This window comes from Eutrigla gurnardus (assembly GCF_963514095.1).
Source record: "Eutrigla gurnardus genome assembly, chromosome: 17".
NCBI lineage: Eukaryota > Metazoa > Chordata > Actinopteri > Perciformes > Triglidae > Eutrigla > Eutrigla gurnardus.
Genome location: NC_139928.1, coordinates 3,597,421 through 3,617,807, shown reverse-complemented (window position 1 = coordinate 3,617,807; position 20,387 = coordinate 3,597,421). Strand labels below are relative to the sequence as shown.

Here is a 20,387-nt window from a genome sequence, read left to right as displayed (position 1 = left end):
GTTACTAATAGCCTCCAGACATGGAATATCAGGGATGTAGCTCAATGATAACCTAGTATGGTAGGTACTTAAAAAGGGGCTTGTTGAAATAAAGTAGTACATTTGAAGAGTGGCTGAGCTCCCATTTTTGTAGATAAAAGACGTCTATCATTTCTGCCTCTATCTCTGGTGTTGGCTTAAACATTCTACAAAATATGGTCTCTCTTAGATTATTAGTTTCACAGATATTAAGGCTCAAAAATGGAAGTAAACACATCTTTGCCCAACTTCAGAGTCATATTCCAAAAAACTGACAACAAGTATCAGGTCCAAACTTACTTTTTTTGAAAGATCATATTCTTTTTAAAATCATATAAAAAAATCGGGAGGGTGTTTTGCCTCATTTTGTCGCAGTGATTTTTTAAAATCCTGATATTGGTGGGGTTTTTGTGTCCGTTTTTGGTACTGCATGTCTTAATATCCTACAAGTAAACATCACAGCAGGGCAATTCAAATGTGTTTTTTTACCATTTACCAAAGACTTACATGTGACTAAATGCTACTGATAAATTTAGCCTTACGAAAACATTAAAATGTAGCACAGTTGTAGTTACAGAGGCAATACGTCCTTGAATGTGAGTTAAACATGGTGAAAGCAGCTTTTAATGTCTTAAACCATGAACAAACACAGCATAATATTGAAGACTGTACATTTTGTCATACTTTAAGTATATAAATTACACAACCAAATCAAATAATAATCTTAATTTGAGCATAAAGATTTTACATTACAGTAGAAAAGTCTCCAAAGTTTGATATTGAATAAGTTTGTCTCTATGCTCACTATGAGACAATATGTGAGTTCAGTTCATCAACTGGTTCAGTTCATGCACCCACATGACCCTACCAAGAGTTTCTACTGGCCAAGAAGAGAAGACATGTGCAATGTCCCACTGCAGCATAGAATTGCAAGATTTGACGTTCCCTCTACAGAAACTGGGCGCATGTATGCCATCAAAAAAGATGAGCACAACAGAGCAGAGATGTACATTAGACAATTTGTGACTGACAAATTAATGAATGTGACGAAGGAATTGGATCTAAAAGATGAAAAATGTGTGATCCCTCATAGTGAGCATAGAGACAAACTGTTATTCAATATCAAACTTTGGAGACTTTTGTACTGTAATGTAAAATCTCATGCTCAAATTAAGATTATTATTTGATTTGGTTGTGTAATTTATATACTTACAGTATGACAAAATGTACAGTCTTCAATATTATGCTATGTTTGTTCATGGTTTAAGACATTAAAAGCTGCTTTCACCATGTTTAACTCACATTCAAAGACTTATTGCCTCTACAACTGTGCTACATTTTAATGTTTTCGTAAGGCTAAATTTATCAGTAGCATTTAGTCACATGTAAGTCTTTGGTAAATGGTAAAAAACAAATTTGAATTGCCCTCCTGTGATGTTTACTGCTAGGCTATTAGGACATGCAATACCAAAACCAGCCACAAAAACCCCACCAATATCAGGATTTTAAAAAAAATCACTGCGACAAAATGAGGCAAAACACCCTCCTGATTTTTTAATATGATTTTAACAAGAATATGATCTTTCAAATAAAATAAGTTTGGACCAGATACGTGTTGTCAGTTTTTTGGAATATGACTCTGAAGTTGGGCAAAGATGTGTTAACTTCCATTTTTGAGCCTTAATATCTGTGAAACTAATAATCTAAGAGAGACCATATTTTGTAGAATGTTTAAGCTAACACCAGAGATAGAGGCAGAAATGATAGAAGTCTTTTATCTGTAAAAATGGGAGCTAGGCCACTCTTCAAATGTACTAATTTATTTCAACAAGCCTCATTTTAAGTACCTACCATACTAGGTTATCATTGAGCTACACCCCTGATATTCCATGTCTGGAGGATATTAGTAACAGCTATACACTGTAGAAATTTTGAAGGCCACAGGTGAGATAGTTTTCCAGATAATGTCGTTTAAAAATGGCTTTTCAGAGTATGATGCCAAAAACCGTCTAAACTACCCTTCATTCAATAACGTTTCATGAGAAAACTGTTGACAGTAGAGACCTAATATTTTGGATTAGTCCTATTAACAAGTGTGTCTTTGTACTCAAATTTTTTCAGGACATTCTGAGATGGTCAGGTGGGAGGCATTTGATGAAATGACACGGAATGACCCAGATGTGTCTGAGACTGACCAATGCTGATGTTCCTCATACTTGTATTATCTCTGCTGGCCATCAGGGGGCAACTGAAAATGACTCTACTTTTACCTTGATTTATTATCTCAGTAAACATTGTAAACATGAGTTTATGGTCTCAATCTCAAGTTTCAAGTGTTCTTCAATCAATGAGTACCAGTGACGTTGTTAGGCCTATTTTGGGGGGGCTGGAGCTACCCTTAATTGTTCCCAACCCCCCCAGATAATTTAGCTTTTTATTATATTTTTGACTTTTTTTTGTTGAATTTTGCTGGTACACAGTTATTTGGGTAAGATTCACATTCTGTTGTCAGATTTTGTGATTGTCAGAGTAAGAGAGAGGAATTAGATAAGGTATCACTTTAAGATACATTTACATAAACATGGCCTGTTCTAAGCATGCAGCTTTAATGTGTCTAAATGTTACCATCACAGTAACTCTAAGTATGTTGCTTTTAACTTGTTACTAGCTTGACTTCTTCCCTGGTTGTAGTTCTAATTCAGTACTAGAAAGATGAAGTGCAAAGATTTAGTATGCTTCTCCTGAGGGCTAAGCCCCCCCCCCCCCCCCCCCCCCCTCTTTAAATCCAGTGACGTCCCTGATGAGCACAGTATTTGCTTCACTTGGTTTGTACAGAAACCTCACAGTGATGGTTTCAGTGTGTGTGTGTTTGAGACCTCATCTTCATCGCTTACAACAAAAATGTGGCGCAGCAAACGATATTATTACACACGCAGCATGCGCGCCATCCATCCACGTTGTGACCTATGATTGTGACACGCGCACATCTATCTGTTTTACTGGGAGGGAGGGAGGGAGAGAGAGAGAGAGAGAGAGAGAGAGAGAGAGAGAGAGAGAGAGAGAGAGAGAGAGAGAGAGGAAAGTAGGAGGGCTTGTGCGCAACGTCTGTGCCAATGGGCGCAGCGCTGTCTAATTAAAACCCTACCACGTAATCCCGACGAAACCATCCCCCTCCCGTTTAAATCCACTCCACCGGCGCTCACCACTTAAACACACACTGTCCGCCGCTGCTGTCCCGTCCCAAGCCCTGGGGGAGGAGAGCAAACGCCAGCAGCAGCAGCAGCAGCTCCGCAGAGCAGCACCATCACTGCTGCCTCCCGCCTGCACGATAACATGGTTTGCGAGGCTCGTAGCCAAGGGGCCACTTAAGTCAAGTCCACTCGGCGTCGGATGTGGATGAGTGTGCAGTAACGAGGAGCAGACGGAGATCCCGCGACACTGTGCAGCAGGAGCACCGGAGGAAGGCGTCCGGAGCGAGCCGAGCATCCCCCGCATCTCTCACCCGGCTGTCCTGCACGGCGGCCCCGCTGAACCCGGAGCAGGGACACCCTCCTCCCCACCGCAGACACCGACTCGGCTTCATCGGGTAAGGAGGAGAGTCGTCGCATGCACCGCAGATACAATGTTAATGTCATGTGTAATGCTATATCGCTGCTGCTGCAACGAAAGGGAGTTCTTTACCCGCGGTAGCTGTGGATGTGTTTCGGCTGCGTGCGGTGACGATAAACCCGCCGAGTGTAGCGTCGCCAACTGAGGCTGTGACCTGAAAACATTCCCGTAGACCCCCCTGCTGTTTGCTTGGTTGCAGTGAGACTCGTGTTTTGTGTTTCATCTTTGTTTGAATGCGCCCCACGCATGTGTATCATCTTCGCAGGGGCTTTAAACACCCAAATAAAAGGACGGAGGAAAATAAGCTCTTATTTGGGCCAATAGGATGAGCGCTCTGCCATTGTGTTTTATGAATGGTCTTAACGCGGGACAAGAGGATGGATGCTGCTCTGCATCCTCAGCCCTCCTCCTCTGTCCTACAGCCACGAGGTGCATCCATCTCCCCGAACCAGGCTGACAGCGAGGGAAAGGCAAATAGGAAGAGATTGAATTGCTTCCTCTTATTTGCTCCCTTATTTCACCCATACTCACAATTGCCTATGGCTGTAATATTCATATTGGGACTGCAGAGTATGTGCACAATAAATCACACCGACTCTGCCATGGTACATAACAGTATTTTCTCATATAGCAACATTTTAGAGGGACATTCCAATTTCCAATTTATCAATATAGGTCAATTAAATCTCTTCCTTTTATTTTATAATAGCATGCATGCTGTTTGCTCTTTACCTGTCATAATAGTCATACATTTTATTTATAAAGCACTTTTCAGGGTAATCAAAGACACTTTACAAGGGTAAAAACAACAAAACAACATACATATAAAACAATTAATAGCAACCATGTAGGCCTACAATAGACAGTATTAGAAACATGAATCACAGGTTGCTGGTCTGGGTTTTGACTGGTGCTTTAAAAGCAGACAGTGTGGAGCAGTCACGGATGTGTTTGAGGAGAGAGCTCCAGAGGGAGGGGGCAGCGATGGAGAAGGCTCTGTCGCCCAGGTCGGGTGCTTGGTCCTGAGAGGTGGAGAAAGGAGATTGGCGTCGGAGGAGCGGAGGCTGTAAGGAGTGTGATGGTGGAGCAGGTTGGTGAGGTAGGAGAAGAACTGTATATTTGTTTTATTATAACACGAGTTGAGCAATTACAGGCAAAAAGTGAGTGAGTCTCATCAGGTGGATATGAGCCGTACTAACAAGCCTGCGTGGATGTCATGCAGCTCGGGGGCTGGCTCTGTTATCCCACACTCTCATCCATCATGTCAAACGTGATTTGGGGATTTCATCCCTATATTGGATATTGCTGATTGACAGTGTTGTGGAGTAAATCAATAACCTGTGGCAGCCAGGGTGTTTATCACATGCCTTCTTCAATAATCATCTGGCACCTAAAGGACCTCTTCTCTCCTTTCGTTGAGAGAAAAAGCCCCTTTGTGTCTTCTTTCCTGGATGCTACCCAGCTGCTTCACGCCTCTCTCAGGTTTATTCTCAATAACAAGACAAGATTTTGGTATCAGAGGGCGTTATGGTTTCCGGTTGTCGCCAGTAGACCAATCACGTGCGAGCAGGCTTTGGTTGAAGGCAGGTCAGCAGTCGGTGTGGAGAGTTAAAGAGGGGGAACCCGCCGGCCGCCGTCAGGCCATGAATCCTCTTTTTCTTGGTTTAGAATTGTGAAGCGGCTCCTCCGGCCGAACACGTCGTCTCTCAAATTTCTGTTCTCGGGCCTCGCTTGTCAAGGTGCTGACCAGACTGAAACAATGTGTCTTGGCCCAGATATCCACCGGCTACAGCGAAACACCAGAAACACAGCCCTTCGACCCTCGAGGCTTATCCTCCATCACACCAATAGCTGATGGGCTCAGACATGACTTCAGAATTAACTGGTTCCTGTCTTGCAGAAAATCCAGAGCCACAGTCGCGGGGTCGAAAAGCACTGTGATTATATCCCACAATTGTCGTTTAGGGGCACTTAACCGAAAAGAACGATGAGAAATCCGATGGTGCGGCCCTCGTCGGGTGCGACCCCGGGGTTAATGAGGATGTGGTGCGCGGCGACGGTGGAGTGGCTCCAATAAATTAATTTGTATTTGGGGATCCTGTCCTGAGGAAACCTCCTCTACTTGCTGGAGATGTGAGACGGGACGAATCCTGCTGCTGATGCTGTGGTTGGGGAGAGGCAGCGTTTAGCCTGCATGTGCTAATGCTAGCTGTTACATAAGAAGATAAATGTGTGCTGGAGCACTACTCTCACTCTCGCCTGCACACACACACTCTCATAATAACTTATATACACATGCAGGAGGTTTTCACCCGCGTGTGTTTGAATGAGGCAGGTGGTTTGCAGTGCAGATTGAAGAGGAAATGGCTTCGTTTTGATCTCTTCGGTGCAGGTCTCTGCTGTGTGCCACGTTCCTCTCCGTATTCTACACAGCAACCTTTTCAAGGGAACAGTCTCGTGTTGTTAGTGACCTTGTTCTCATGCACGCTGCTAGAAGACATGATGCCCCCTAACCGCATGTATGCATGGAATTCCTAAGCACACGGCCTGAAAGTCACTTTGAATTAACGTTTCCGTCCGGCCACGTGAGCACAGGTCAGCGGTGGATCACGGGATGGAAACACACAGGCTCAGCCTCTTGGTGCTGTTTTTTTTTTCTTTTCTAGAGAGACAAGTAAAACCTTTGAATGCTCCTAAAGCTCGGAGACCTCGGTGGAGCCGAGGAGGCCTCCAGGCCTTGTGTCGGGTTAACTTCCCTCCACAGAGGCCCGCTGTTTGCACATCTTCTAGTCGCATGATGGATGTGGAAGGCCAGTGGAATTTTCTCAGAGGACATCTCTGAGGGATTTATGGAGAGAGAAAAGAGAGAGAGAGCATAATCATTAAGAGACGAGCGAAGGGACATAAAGGCTCGGTGTTAAAGGGCTCTGTGGTCGGTTGGTAACACATTGTTGTTCATCCTTTGTGAGAGTGATGGTGAAATTTGTCTTGTTATTAGTAATTAGCAAATACCACTTTGCTGCACCGTGTTATTATAATAATACAATAATAAAAGTGTTTTATGTTGTGTTTTTAAGTCATTAAGATCAATATATATACAATGATGTATATAACTCCAGAAAAAAGTCTTAAGAAGTGATTTAAAGGAACATACTGAGTTAGAATATATACCATTTTTCTGACATTCAACACTTAGTTGTGTGTGGGGCTGTCCTCGACAAAAAACAAAAGCTTAGTTAATTAAGGCTTAATTATTTTGTCAACAAATCAATTAGCTGATTTAATCCTTAGGATCCTTACTAAACCGTACTTACGCCCAAAAGCCAAAGTTGGCGTACGGCCAAAAAAATTCAGATTCATAAAATTGTGTGTACGCACGCCTGTAAGCAATGTTCCCTACAAGTGTGCGTACCTGAATCTGCCTCTTATCCCGTCCTGTACGGCCATTTTTAACCATAGCGGCCAATGCAAAACACCTCACGAATGCTGATCTGTATATAAATGAATCAGCATGCAATTGTTCTCGGGGAACTTGTTGGGGAGGTGGAGGCCCGGAAACCATTTTATTTAGTGGCAACAGCAGCGGGAGAACGGAGAAAACAAACCAGCGAGTGGCAACATATTGCTGCTGCAGTCAACGCAGTCAGTGGGACAGAGTGGACCAACATGAGCGGAGCAACATGAGCGGACAGTTGAGGAACTCAAGAAGAACTCCATTAAAGAAGTCTTGGCCGACTGAGACCAAAATGATGATTAGTCGACATATTTATTCAAAATAGGATTACATTGCTTATAGTAGGAATCTGATTGAAAATACGTTTTTAGTGCCTATAACCATAATCATGAATCATAAGCAGGTAGTTTGAAAGGATATGGAGGCTGTTTTAGTGCACTTTTACTATATGAATGCAAGCTGGAGGATGTTGCTGCTGCCTCTTTGTGAATGACCTGCAGTCACTTGCGTTTAAATGAGCATGAAGAAATCAGATATGAGGCTCAAGCAACACGATTGTTCCTTTCCTGTGCCGTAGGGAGGGTTGGCTGCACTGGAGCCAGTGGTATCCAGCAAAAGCCTGACAAAAACAAATTAAGTGGGAACACACGAAAGAGCAGCGGGTTAAAGTAGCTAATGAAAAAAAGGAATAAAAAAAAAATCACAAGAAAAATAAGTTTTCTAGTGGAGATTTTTAAATAAATGACAGTAATTTTGCTAGTTCGCCTCCTGTTCTCTCCCCAGCCATTAGGAGGCTGAAAGGGCAGCCAATTATTCCCAGAGCCCGGCATGTGGTTTAGCTAATGAAGTGTGGGAGCAAAGTGTGTATGTGTGTTCTGTAGCATTAACGGGCCAACTGCTGTCAACCGATAAGGCGTGGTGGAGGACGCGCACTCCACTGATACCGTTGTTGAGATCCTATCTTCCTCTTTGCCTCCTCTTCTGCCACCTCTCCCTTCTCTCCCACACCACTCAAAACTGGATCCCCCCACTTTGACATAATATTTGTCAGCCTCTCTCCCATGTAATCATTAGGTCTCCTCCTGTCCCTCATTAACTTGCCTTTCATCTTCAGTGCATCTTTATTTCACCTTGTTTCTTTGTCCATTTCAAAAGGCTAAAGTGGCACGGTGGCTACAGTAACTAACATTATTTTCCCAGGAAGAGAGCTGCTCCGCTTATTTTACATTACCTTGGTAACGTTAGCATGAAACCATGGTGGAATAAGCAAGCCATCATTGTTAGCTAGCTAAGCAGCCAGCTGCTATTTGGCCTGTTACAGCGGTGTCTGTGGAAGTGACGCCGTGCCTCCTGGTTTTCCCGTGGGACATCCTCTTCTACCTCTGAGCAGAACGTCATTTCTTCCTCAGCCACATACATACAATGAGTAGTGGCTGTTGTGTCCGTATTTTCTATAAAGAGTAGAGCACAGTCAGAGGAGTGAAAGAAAATGTTCAGGGTGAAAAATTATAGCCCGTTTCATACCATGACAGCATCAATTAAGCTCAGCATCAACCCCCCCATCCCCATCCCCCAGCCTCTCGCAGGGCTTTTTGGGCAATAACAGAGAGCCAATCAGAAATAGAAAAATCAATGTGGCGCCTGCTGTCTTGGATGCATTTACAAGCAGTCGTAATGACTGCAGACTCATTTCTTCAGCTGCTGGTGAAATCGCATTGCAACCCTTTTCTGTGGAGCTGTGAGCAAAAGAGCAGTATTATTCTGCAGACTGTTCAATTACTCCTCTAATGTGAGCTTCTATAATGCTTGTGCTTTATTTTCCTTTCCTCTTGCTCAACACAGACATCTGTTGAGATACTTTTAACCTTTTATTTTTGATCAGCACCGTGCTTTCTACAGTTTGATTGATGCTCATGTTGCCGGACGTTGTAGTTGTTTACTGCTTTCAGGGCACCCTCATTTTTCACAGATTTCATGTCGGTGATCGGTAGTGACGTGCCATGGGGCCTGACATGCCGCTGTGACTTCCTAATGGAAATGAATGACTGGAAACAAGGAGATAGCGTGTTGCGGTGGATGATAGCGGTGGCACACGTGGTTTCATCTTTGACTTTATAAAGGAAAAACAGGTGGTGTAAAAAGGAGGCGTAATGTATTTACACTCAGGGTTTCCGTCCCAAACACACAGTGTGGATCCTTGTGGTCTTGTTGAATGCATTTCCTTCTTTTAAAACATGTCCAGAGCTTTATTTTATATATATATTTAATATCCTGTATTGATTACATCCCTGTTTGCTTGCTGGCAGCCATCTTCAGCCGTGACCGATGGTAACCCGGGATTTGCATGAAGCTCGCAAGATGCTCCGGTTAGGTATACACTTTGACTATACCTAACCTATGGTTAAGTGTTGACCTTTAATGGTTGTACAGTTGATTGAGCTCTAATAATTGACTTTAAGACATTCACCTTGAATGTTATGGTCAGCCATTGATCTTGACTGATTAAGGCCTCGTCCACACACGTTTTCCTTGGCGTTGTTTTAAGGAAATCTGCGTCCTAATGAAATCATTGTAAACGACTCAGCACGCTGTAGTAATGCTGTAGTACCTATTCCCTACATGTGGCACTGTTTCTGATACAAAAATACACCAAAACGGAGAAGAAGAGACGGAGCATGCGCATACAGTTTGCTCGCTGTATACAAACATAGACAGTAGAAGAAGAAACCGAACACCACAACAACGAGTGAAGGTCCAAACCTGAATCGCTTATGTGGACCAATAATGAGTGTGAACTGCTGCTGCGACTCGACTACAAGGCCGTTGTTTTTGTTGTTATGAGACGTCGCGGGGATAAGAGGTCAAAGGTTAGAGGGTCGAGGGGTGGGGTGATGACGTCATCGTATGCGTTTTTGACGTCTACACGAACACGAAACCCAAGGGCGGCGTTTTTTACCGTTTCACCCTGGGAGGTTTTAAAAAGTGCGTTTACAGGTACCAAGAATGCTGGATCCGCGTGGACGGTTGGCCCAAACAACTTCCGCGTTTAAAACACAAAAACCTTGCCGTGTGGACATGGACTAATGTGAGGTATTCATGTGGAATGTGGAATGCATTGACTTTAATGGTAAAAATGAGTCTTTGACCGTTAAGCTTCAGACAGGTCATCAGGCATCATGAGAATTTTCATGTTTTTGCCATCTATGTTTACCATGGAGACGTGACCACCTTCTTCCTTACGTTTGCTCACACATCATTTGTTTTAGGCCGGATGATGCGAATGAACACAAATGATCCAGTGAATAAATACAACTATACGAGTAACGCGTTGGTGTGACCGTACCTTCAGATTTATTCTAGCTTAGCCCATGTTAGTCAGTAGGTGGTACTTATCTTATTCACTTACAAACATTCTATTCCCAACAGTCCTGTGTTACCGTGATTAAATGAATAAAAATGCTGCTGTTATAATGCATCTCATCGACTGAAAGGAGATGCAGCTGAATCACTTGTGTATTTGTGGTGCTTGGCGGTATTTCGTGATTAAACACGGTTCGTTATCCTTTCAGACGTGGGAGGTACTTGTTTACAGATGTCACAATCCTGTATGCGTACGTCGCCACAGTCTGAGAACAAACCTCTGTCCTATATGGTCGATGATCAGTGGCAGGGTACTTACAATGAAGTAGACGTGGCCTTGATTGAAGCAGAGGCAGTGATTGGAGACAAGGTCCGATTTGATTGTCATTCCATCTATATACATGGTACACAGTGACATGAGACCACTTTCTGAGCGAGAAGTTATCTGTTTTCATTAATTGAGAACACATCTGAATGAGAGATAAAAGTAGGAAGTGGAGGAAGTAGACGGTGAGAGCAGAGCTGAAAACATAAACTGTGTTGTGCTTAGTTCAGACCCCACGATATCGGCCGCCGCCGCGGCTCAGTTCAGCAACGAGATAATGAGCATCGATGGCGACAATCGATCGTTTTAGACATAAAGTCTGGCATGTTTGAATTTATCTCGCCGTCCACGACATGCTCCCTAACAGCCATCACTTTGACCAACAGGAGCACAGAGGGGGGCCGTCTCTCATGTGTCACGACAAGAATGTATGCTAATCTCGTACCTGATACAAATATCTAATCTGAACCAGGCATAAATTGCCTCCTTAATGGAAAATATAGCAACGTCAGGATTATTGATTGTTTATACAGAATGATTCTCATGCCCTGTGTTGTTCCAGTCATGCAGACGTTTAGCTGGAAGTTTGATTTAGATCCGGAGTGTTCTCTTAAATGTTATGCTTTTTTAAGCAGCTGTAATCAATATTTTTTTTTTTTTACAATCTTTCAAAGGACAATGTGAAAGAGGTTAGTCATTGTTATTAACATACAGAGAATAATCTCCTGAATCTGCAGTTTCAGCTCATTGTTGAGCAGAAGGACACTAGCTGGTGATGATTGTGGAGCATTTAGCAGCGAAGGAGGCAGATATTTCCCCCAGGAGTCAGAGCTTCACTCGCACATTGGCCACGAGACCAGAAACAAGACTGCAAATGAATGATAATGCGGCTCCGTACCTGCTGGATGTGTAAATAAGCACCTTATACTCGATTAAAACGTTTTAGTTTCTTGTGGAGCTGCAGCTAACAGGGATCCATTTAAATTAATAACACTGTGATACAATAACACAGGCAAATATATCTAATACTAAATCAGACCCAGAAATGTGTGCATCATTTTCTCTTTCCTCAATGATATCCCCTCGAATTTAAACGGAGAGTGCGTTAATTATGCAGCGGTAAAACAAGGAGCGACAGAATTTCTCATCACCCCGGTGTAGCAAGTCACACTTCCAGCAGTTGTAATCCACAGCTCCTGGTGGTGGGGGTGGGGCGAAAATCCACATTTTGAAGGTCCCAGGGTGAAAAAGAAAAAAACACCACCCCTCCGGTTTGTGTTTGTGTAGACGACAAATACACATACGATGATGTCATCGCTCGACCCTCTAGCCTGACCCCTTATCCCCCCCGCAACAACAACAATGGCAGCCTACATGCTTCCGATCGTGCTGCAGCAGATATTCTTGTACGACGGCGTGTTAAGGCCACTGTATGGGAAAAAAAGGCAATATCCAGAGAAAAAAAGGTGCAGATTTGCTTCTTTATTACGGTGCTAACAAACAACCGGCATCTATGGTAGCTAACTTCCCATGAATATCGCATTTATTTTTCTAATTAATCCATCACGACGTGCCTCATTAAGGTCCTTAGGGTGATGGCTGTTGATGGTTATTGCTGGTTTTATTTATATGAGGCCAAATTGTCATCTTATGGATGTTTATGATCGTATGGTTTGGCTAAGATGTAGCCGTAGCTTTTACTTGTTGTCATAGCAACGGCAAACATCAAAATTGCTACTATATTAATTTTCTTCACCTCTCTCGGCTCCTTTTTTTGAACAACAGTGGCCCTGATACGCCGTCGAACCTCTGCCACTACGCTGAGCTGATTACAGACAGTTTGTATACAGCGCGCAAGCTTTATGCACAACTCTTTTCCTCTGTTTTTGGTGTATTTTGTATAAAACAGAGCCCAGGAGCGAGACCCCCCGCGGCGCAGTGCAAGTCGATATCTCTGTCACATTGCTCGTGGGCATCTGTCGGTGCGGCGTGATTGCTTGTGAAGGGGAGATTCTTGCTGAGCCGGCCGTTTCCCCTCCTGCTGGTATTTTTAGATACTTTCTCTCTTTTATTTCATCACCGGCGCAGGAAGTAGGGAAGTACAGGCAGCGTTGATGTAGCCGGGCGGTATGGCATCTGTCCCGGCAAAGAATGACCCAAGGATTCGCTATCTCTCTGCATATGATAGGCTGCATGCCCATAATTGGCAATCAAGGGGTCATTTGGGTCACCTAATTTACGTTCTAGATATTTGTGTTTTCTTTGATCAAATCTCTTTGCGATTGAGAGAAATTAGAGTTAGATTGTAGTGAGATTGTGAAGCGGAGGCTAAATCCTCTTTCTGTAAGTATATTATAGAGCAATGTCCTTTGCCTTGTATTAATGTGATGACTTTGAGGCGAGAGCTCCAGGGTCTACCCTCCTGACTCTTCCTGTTTTTCTGAACAACACACACCACTTCTACTTTTGGGGAAATACGTCAGAGCCCCAATCAACGTAATCGTAACACCACAGGGATTCGTTGATCTGCTCAGGACATCTTATGTAAAGATAACAGGATTTCATATTCAGAAAGCTAGAAGAGCTGCAAATGACACGCTATGAACAGTAAATATGTTTATTCGATGCCTGTATGAGGATGAGGCAATAGACCACACGCTAGCCTTCACTGGTGTTTCTCATTGAGTGATTAGAAAATGTCATGCAGGATGGAGGATGTCTACAGGAGGACTGTGATGGAGGGGAAAAAGACGGGCATTGGATACGGAGTAAGAGGGGTGAAGAAGTGGAAGAGGAAAGACAAAGAAAGGAAATCAAAAAAGCGAAATGGTCGTAACCTTGTCATCAGCCAGCAGCTGGAAAAGTGTGATGCTCTTGCCTGGACTCTCATGAGCTTTTCACTTCCCTGCATATGATAACATTCACTGTGGCATTGTAAAAAAATGTTCTTACAAGTGTCAATGCAAAGCAATGAATGGTGACGGATGAGAATTGATTGGTGTAAGTATGTATGTGATGAAATATCCGACCTATGTTACTCTAGCGTCACTTAGAGGGGAGGCTGATCTTGGCTTGGTTGCACTAAGTTAGCTAACGTTAGCGAGTGATTTCACGACAAAATACCTGCAGCGAAGTTTTCTTCAGTCTGCACGTGCATTTTTGCACACTTAAGAAGTTTTCCTCTTCGGTCCCCCTACAGGTTGGAAGCGGAATTGTCCATTACTGCCGTCATAAATAATTTAGCCTACCGCAGCCTACCGTCGCACACACGTTATTTGTTTGTATGCAGAACCGGCTCTGGAAACGATGAACAATTTGAACGATGTCCAGTGACAAGGTAGAGTACCTAACGCCTTAGCTAAGATTAGCTTACATGAGCCATAGCGATAGTTACATATATATTAGCACAATAGCTAACACCTTAGCTAACATGAGCCAATAAAATAATCAACAATGTATTGTACACAGATGCACACTGTTGGAAAAAAAATGTCGAGCAGCAACAAAGCCAAGTCACCATCCATCTTGCATTTTGTAGCCTCCTTCACCTCTCGCCAACGAGTGTGAGCCGGTCCGATATTCACTCTCGTTCGAGCTCGTTCTTTGTCATGCTCCCATTTTATTTTCTTAGCCTCATCGGACATTATACTCCTCCTTTTCATTGCAGGCTCTGCCATGATGCCAATTTAAAAACTACCTAGCTGCAAGATATCTTCCACGCACCTGCCGGGTGTTCTCCCACTGATCTCCATGCAGAGCCTCCATCTACCGGCTTTTGTCACGCTTGCCGTAAAGCAGGTCAAATTTGTAGTCTCATTAGAACTACAAAACCACTACCCAACGAGGCAAAGTTACATAGTGCGGTTACAGCCGATAGAGGACTGCAGAGCGAATGCGGAAGTGCCGTTCACTCGATTTTGAGGTGATGAACCACTGAAACTATTTTGGAAACATTATTTTAAGGCACTAAAAACTATTTAGTGTTGCTTTAAAACCAATGCAAATTTGACCGTGTTTCCATCAATAGGTTTGGAGAGAATAAACTTGATCAGAGTGTAGTTTCAGTAGAAGTTGGCACTATACGATTTACACGTGGCTGTAATCTGCCAGTAAACAGTGAAGGGGAAGTACAGGTTGCAAACCGGATACAGTTTTTCAGTTTGTGAACAGAAACACAGTGTAGCAACGCTATTAGCTTAATGTCTTGTCATTTGATGCAGGTTGTTAATAACATTGTGATTATTTTGAAGCGCCATGTCCGATGTGTCAACATTTTATTTTTACAATCTTCAATCTAAATGCCAAGCTGGACGGTTCAGCTAGACATGCAGTTTAGACTGGGCGGTTACTGGAGTTACTTAGATAAGTTTGAACTTACGGACAGCTGGCATTTTCTGGTAAAATACTTAGAATGAGAAGTGTCATATCTTGCCCAAACCCCGGTGATGTCCATGTAACTGTCTTCATTATTTCATTTTTCATCACACAACAAACCATGACCTGAATGAGCAAATAATTGCCTCCAGCAGCAAAGACAGGAAGCTGATGCTGGGAGAATAATTACTTCATCCTGGGAAGTGTGTGTCCCTGCGGTGTTTGTTTTTGCGACTAACTGTGGGTGTGATTCTCGCACGTGGCTGTGAACTCTCGCCGCTTTGTCAGTGCAATGTGCTTCTCTGGGACACAAGCTAAAATACACTCTGGTGCCTTGAAAGCCCTTCACCTTGGAGGCCTCTCAGGAAGGGATGTCCCCTTTTTGAGAACCCTTGGAGAGCTTTAAAAAGCATGCACTTGGCGCATGTGGGACAATTCACCTCTCAGGCAACGTGATACCATTGGCAGGTTGAAATGTGAGAGGTTTGATTGAGTGTCCTATTTAACTTGCCCTTACAATATCATTTACACCAGAGCTACAACTAAACCTGACCGCAAGCTTTTCCAAACAAGCTTCAGAACGGACATGGGGACAGTGGAATTTCTCTCCAGATGCACAAAGGACTGCGTTCACGCACTTCATAGTTCACGCACGCTAGAACCACATTAAACCTGAGCATTTACATGTCATGGTGTACAAGAGTTGGAGACTGACCGCTCTTGGCCTCCATCACTTCTGCTGTGTTTTGTCCAGACAACTAAACCAGGACAGCACTTGTGACTCCCAGCACAACACGAAGCATCCAAACCCACTTTTGGGTAGTTTAGTAACAAGGAGAAACGCCAGAGGGCCGGGTACTAGCGGTCCTGTTGCCAGTGTGCGTTGGCAGCAGCGGGACATAAAGATCTAGAGCGGTGATGCCAGGGGAGCTCAGGCGGCAGAGAGCTAGGCCCAAGGCATTTATCAAAGAAAAGGGGCCGTTAACAAAACGACAAACTGACATTGGAGACGTTTTTTGGAGGGGAAGGGAGATGGATGGAGGAGGGAGGGAAATAAAGAGGAGAGGCTAAATGAGAGGATAGGGAAGACAGGTGTTGCATGTCAACGGATCGATTGCAGCTAAGGATAGAAGTGTATCAGGATTCTCCTTCACCTCAGCAGCAGGAATAAAAAGGACCTGTGACCCCTGAGGGGAATCTGTTGATGTTATAGATTTGTTTAGGGGTCAGTTTGGCCGACACAATGTCACTTAAATCATCACTGAGAATTGTTTTGGTCTCACGGTTCTTTCAAAAACAAGCTGGAGTTACGGACAGTAACGAACAGAATTTACAAATTTACAATGGCGACATAAATACTTGACAAAAAGTAAGAACAATATAGTCAGTGAATCTTTTCTTGAACGGAATGAACCCATTCCAATCAGCTTGTACTTGTGAATGTCATATCACTGGTGAGAACTGCTCCAATAATCTGTTCATAATCCTGAGTACATCCACGGGATTACCCTGATTGCTGTATGGGTGCTATAATTTAGCATGTTAGCATGGGACTGAAGGCTTCTGGTCGTGGTTTGGGTTGATTCGAGAACCGGTGTGTGTGAGCTGAGCCTGATTGGGAATATTTGTTACCTCAGCAGAATCATCGCTTTTTTCTGTTTTCTTTTTTTTTTTAAATCTTGTATAACGCCGGCTCAGAAACAGCTGTGACAGTGGTAGGAATATATTTGTGAAAAGCCTTTGAATGCACCACCACGTTTACATTTGTTCTGCAAGAGTGTGAGTATCTGTCATCGCTTCCAATAGTTTGGATTATCTGAGAAGAGAGAACAGTACCGATGTCTTGAAATGTGTCCAAAAATAGCATCGTCCTCCTTGAAGACCTGGGACCAGGCTTCTGATCAGTGACTCGCTCGGCTGCTCTGAGGTCATGTTGTCTCCAAGAGGAAGATGAGCTAACTTGTGGCTGCAACCCCCCCCCGCGACCATGATCATCTGGTCAGCAGCCGAGCCTCCTGTCTACGGTTCACTCTGTCCGTGGCAGCCATTATGGATTTTCATATATTATGATATAGTTCTAGAATTTCACTCTCCTCAAAGGTCATAGTGCTGCACAGAGCAGATTGTGAGACGAAAAAATACAGAGGGAGGACATGGAAAAAGTTCTAATCATTATCCGTCGCTGTGTATGTTTTGCTTCTCCCTGTCCATTTCCTTCCTCACATGTAGTGTAATCGACACATTTTATAGTTTGACTACCTTTGATACACCAACTTTAGAGGCACTCGGCTTGTTGTCTCCTCTAACCTGACCCCTCCCACACAAGTGCACGCTACAGGCGGTAAGCTAGCTGGAGGTGTCTTCCCTGCTGCTGCCGCTGTAAATGCAGAGACAGATGCATCACTGACCCGAGCCGTATGCTGCAGAAAACAAGCTTTGAGTGCTCACAGCACGAACTAAACACCAGATTTACTGCTTTAGCAATTGACCAAAATCGTTCATGAAAAACTAAGAGGGTAATAATCATTGTTTAATAATCAACACTCTATTACTATGCACTTTTCTGCGTGGGTGAAATCACTGGTGTTGGTGGTTCACTTTTACACTGTGACCGGTAGCTTTAGCTTTTATCTTTAGCATTTTAACCCGTTTTGGTTGCTGAATCACAAGATATATCCTTCAAACACACATTGTTGACCCTTCTGTGTGCTTCTCTTCGAAATTCTTTGTTTTGTTAGTGACAGTGTGGGCTTAGTGAAGGGTCAATTGCTTTTGCCTTTCACTAAGCAGCGCAAATTTAAATTGCATAAGAGTTTAAGATGTGGTATTATTAAATGTCCAGCGCACTTGAGCATTTATAGGCAATAATGTCTCTTACATGTATAGAGTGAATACTGAAGCAGCTACAAGCTCGAACTGGTCAAAAATGCACAATGAATTTTGTGTTACTCACTGTGAGGATGAGCTTTCCGGTGTAAATATTTCAAGAGGAATGGCAGCGAGGAGGCTCTCCACAAGTCTTTAAAAGTATTATATAAATATTATATAAATGAATATCTTCTCTTTTCTTGTTGGCAGCAACTAGCTCATATCTCTGCCCTGCAATGCAAGGAATGTGTGTGCATACATTCCTGTATGCTGACATGTTTGTGCATGCGTGATTTTCCCCCCCTTTGTGATTAAAAATTAAACAGCAAGATAGGATTCTGTGGTCGAGGGCATTATTAAAGGGAAATACTCGAAGGAAGCCTTATGCTTTAGATGATTGGAAAGCTGTGATACTTCTGTGTTCACAACCAGTTTGCCAAGAAAAAGAACATGGCCTCTTATTAAACAGGAATGAGGTTGTCAGTGTTTCGGGAAAAATGAGATGATCGTCCAGTGCCAAGAAAGCTATTATCACAAATTGCCTTATTCTCCACAGAGTTGTGGGAAAAGGTTCACCTGCATGACTTAAGAGCTTGTAAATAGTTCCCAGGTCTCATCGCAGAGGATTGATCTGTATTTGCTTGCTTGGAGCCCAAGTAATGGATACTAGGAGCCACTCAGCTTGCTTGAAGTTTTCAGTCACGTAAAAACCAGATTGTTACTTCTAGATGAAGGACATTATTTCTTGTCATTGTGACCCAGATGGAAATAGCGTTGCCCTCCGATGGATGTATTATAAATGAGGTCAGCCTCCTCCCAGATGGAGGTCTGAGTTCCTGAAAAGAGGTCTCTCAGAGGACTAGAAGGGAAGTGTGTGTTAAAGCTCAATCAAATAATCTGGCGTATTTACCATTTAGGTGGAACATGTACGCAATGATACAAAACATCATTCTATTAGCAATGTATATGATGTTTAAAAATCATTAGACATCACATTTTTCATTGGAAATGCACCCAGCAGCTGGGGTAAGTTGATTCCCAGTGTCACCTGTCATATAAAGTAGGGTTTTTTGAAGCTTGATATGTGGCTGATGGAAGTTGTGAAGACCTTTAGCCATTTTTGGTGAGTCAAGTAAGTACTCACTGCTGATTGGGAGACAGATTTGTTTTTCATCGTCATTTTCACTCCATAAGATTTGCTGCCATAACCCAAACCCGAGATCAAGTTTTTTCCTTTAGGCATATGACATATCTATGAAATTTCATGTGACGTGACTGGGATTCTCCTCTTTGTTGTAGCCCCATTTTGCTTCTAAAAAAAGACCCTTTATGCTTTTCTGCTTTTTCCTTCCCTGTCGTGTGCTATGTTGTTTTAATGTGTATGGAAAAAGGTCTCTAGAGTTGCAAGTCCATGCCCAAAGGTAGGTACCCTCCCCCACAGAAGCTCCTCAACCGTTTGAGAGGCCTCAATTGAAATCTTGCCTTTTCTTCCATAAAGTAGTGATGTCACAAGTTATACATTTGCATACAACTTTCTCACCCTCACACAAAGCTAGTACAAGTGGACCATGTTGAGAAGACGCTGTTTTCAGCTGTGAAAATGTGAATGTCCTTTGTTGAAGAAAAAGTGGCAATAATTAATTTTTATCACTATTCATCAACAGTTCAACTTCTGTTATCCAGTTTTGGTAAGGGGTGGGACATTTCTAACAAACACACGAAGAGGATGACCAATCACAACACAGTGGGACAGCTGACCAATGACAACAGAGTGGGAAAGCTGACCAATCACAATTAGTGATTAATGATCGGAACAATGAATAAAGACCAACTAGCTTTATAGGAGCAGCGTTGTTCCTTAATTTCAGAGTCTTCTGACTCAATCCTCAGCATGTAACAAGCTACAGATCACAGTGTGAAAGTCAACTATCACGTAATCTGTGATTTTCAACATGTTCAGAGAATGCATATTCAAGCGAACAGGAAAGAGTAAATCCTCTGAATTTGATTGTGATAATCTCTGGAGTATGATTAATAGTTATTCCCTTCAAAAGAAAGACATCCCTGATCTACCCCAACTGTCCTCTCTATCTGTCTGTCCGGCCGTCTGTCCCTCATCCCCTCCCTCTGAAGTCAATACCACCCATAAGCCTTTTAAGCCTTTGTCTCCTGCACTTAGTCGACCTTAAATGTTACTTCATCACATTCTCATCTCCTCTCCTCGGTGTCAAAATAATCAGTGGCTAGATGTTTGAAACATTTTGTCATTGTAAATGAAAGAAGGCGGATCCCAGGTGTATGTGTGCCAGAGTTATTCTCAGGAATTGGACATGCTCTGAAAACCCTGAGTGCAGCAGGAGAGGTAGCGAGCCTCACACT

At 43.2% G+C, this 20,387-nt stretch overlaps 1 protein-coding gene across 1 annotated transcript in view; it reads left to right on the top strand.

Annotated features, from left to right (window-relative positions):
- Positions 1–3,230: 3,230 nt before the first annotated feature.
- The window catches only part of hpca (hippocalcin), a 47,368-nt gene continuing 30,211 nt past the window's right edge, over positions 3,231–20,387 (top strand). The window contains exon 1 of the mRNA XM_084032632.1: positions 3,231–3,604. The gene's annotated coding sequence lies outside the window, so the exon portion shown is untranslated. The remainder of the gene's footprint in view (positions 3,605–20,387) is intronic.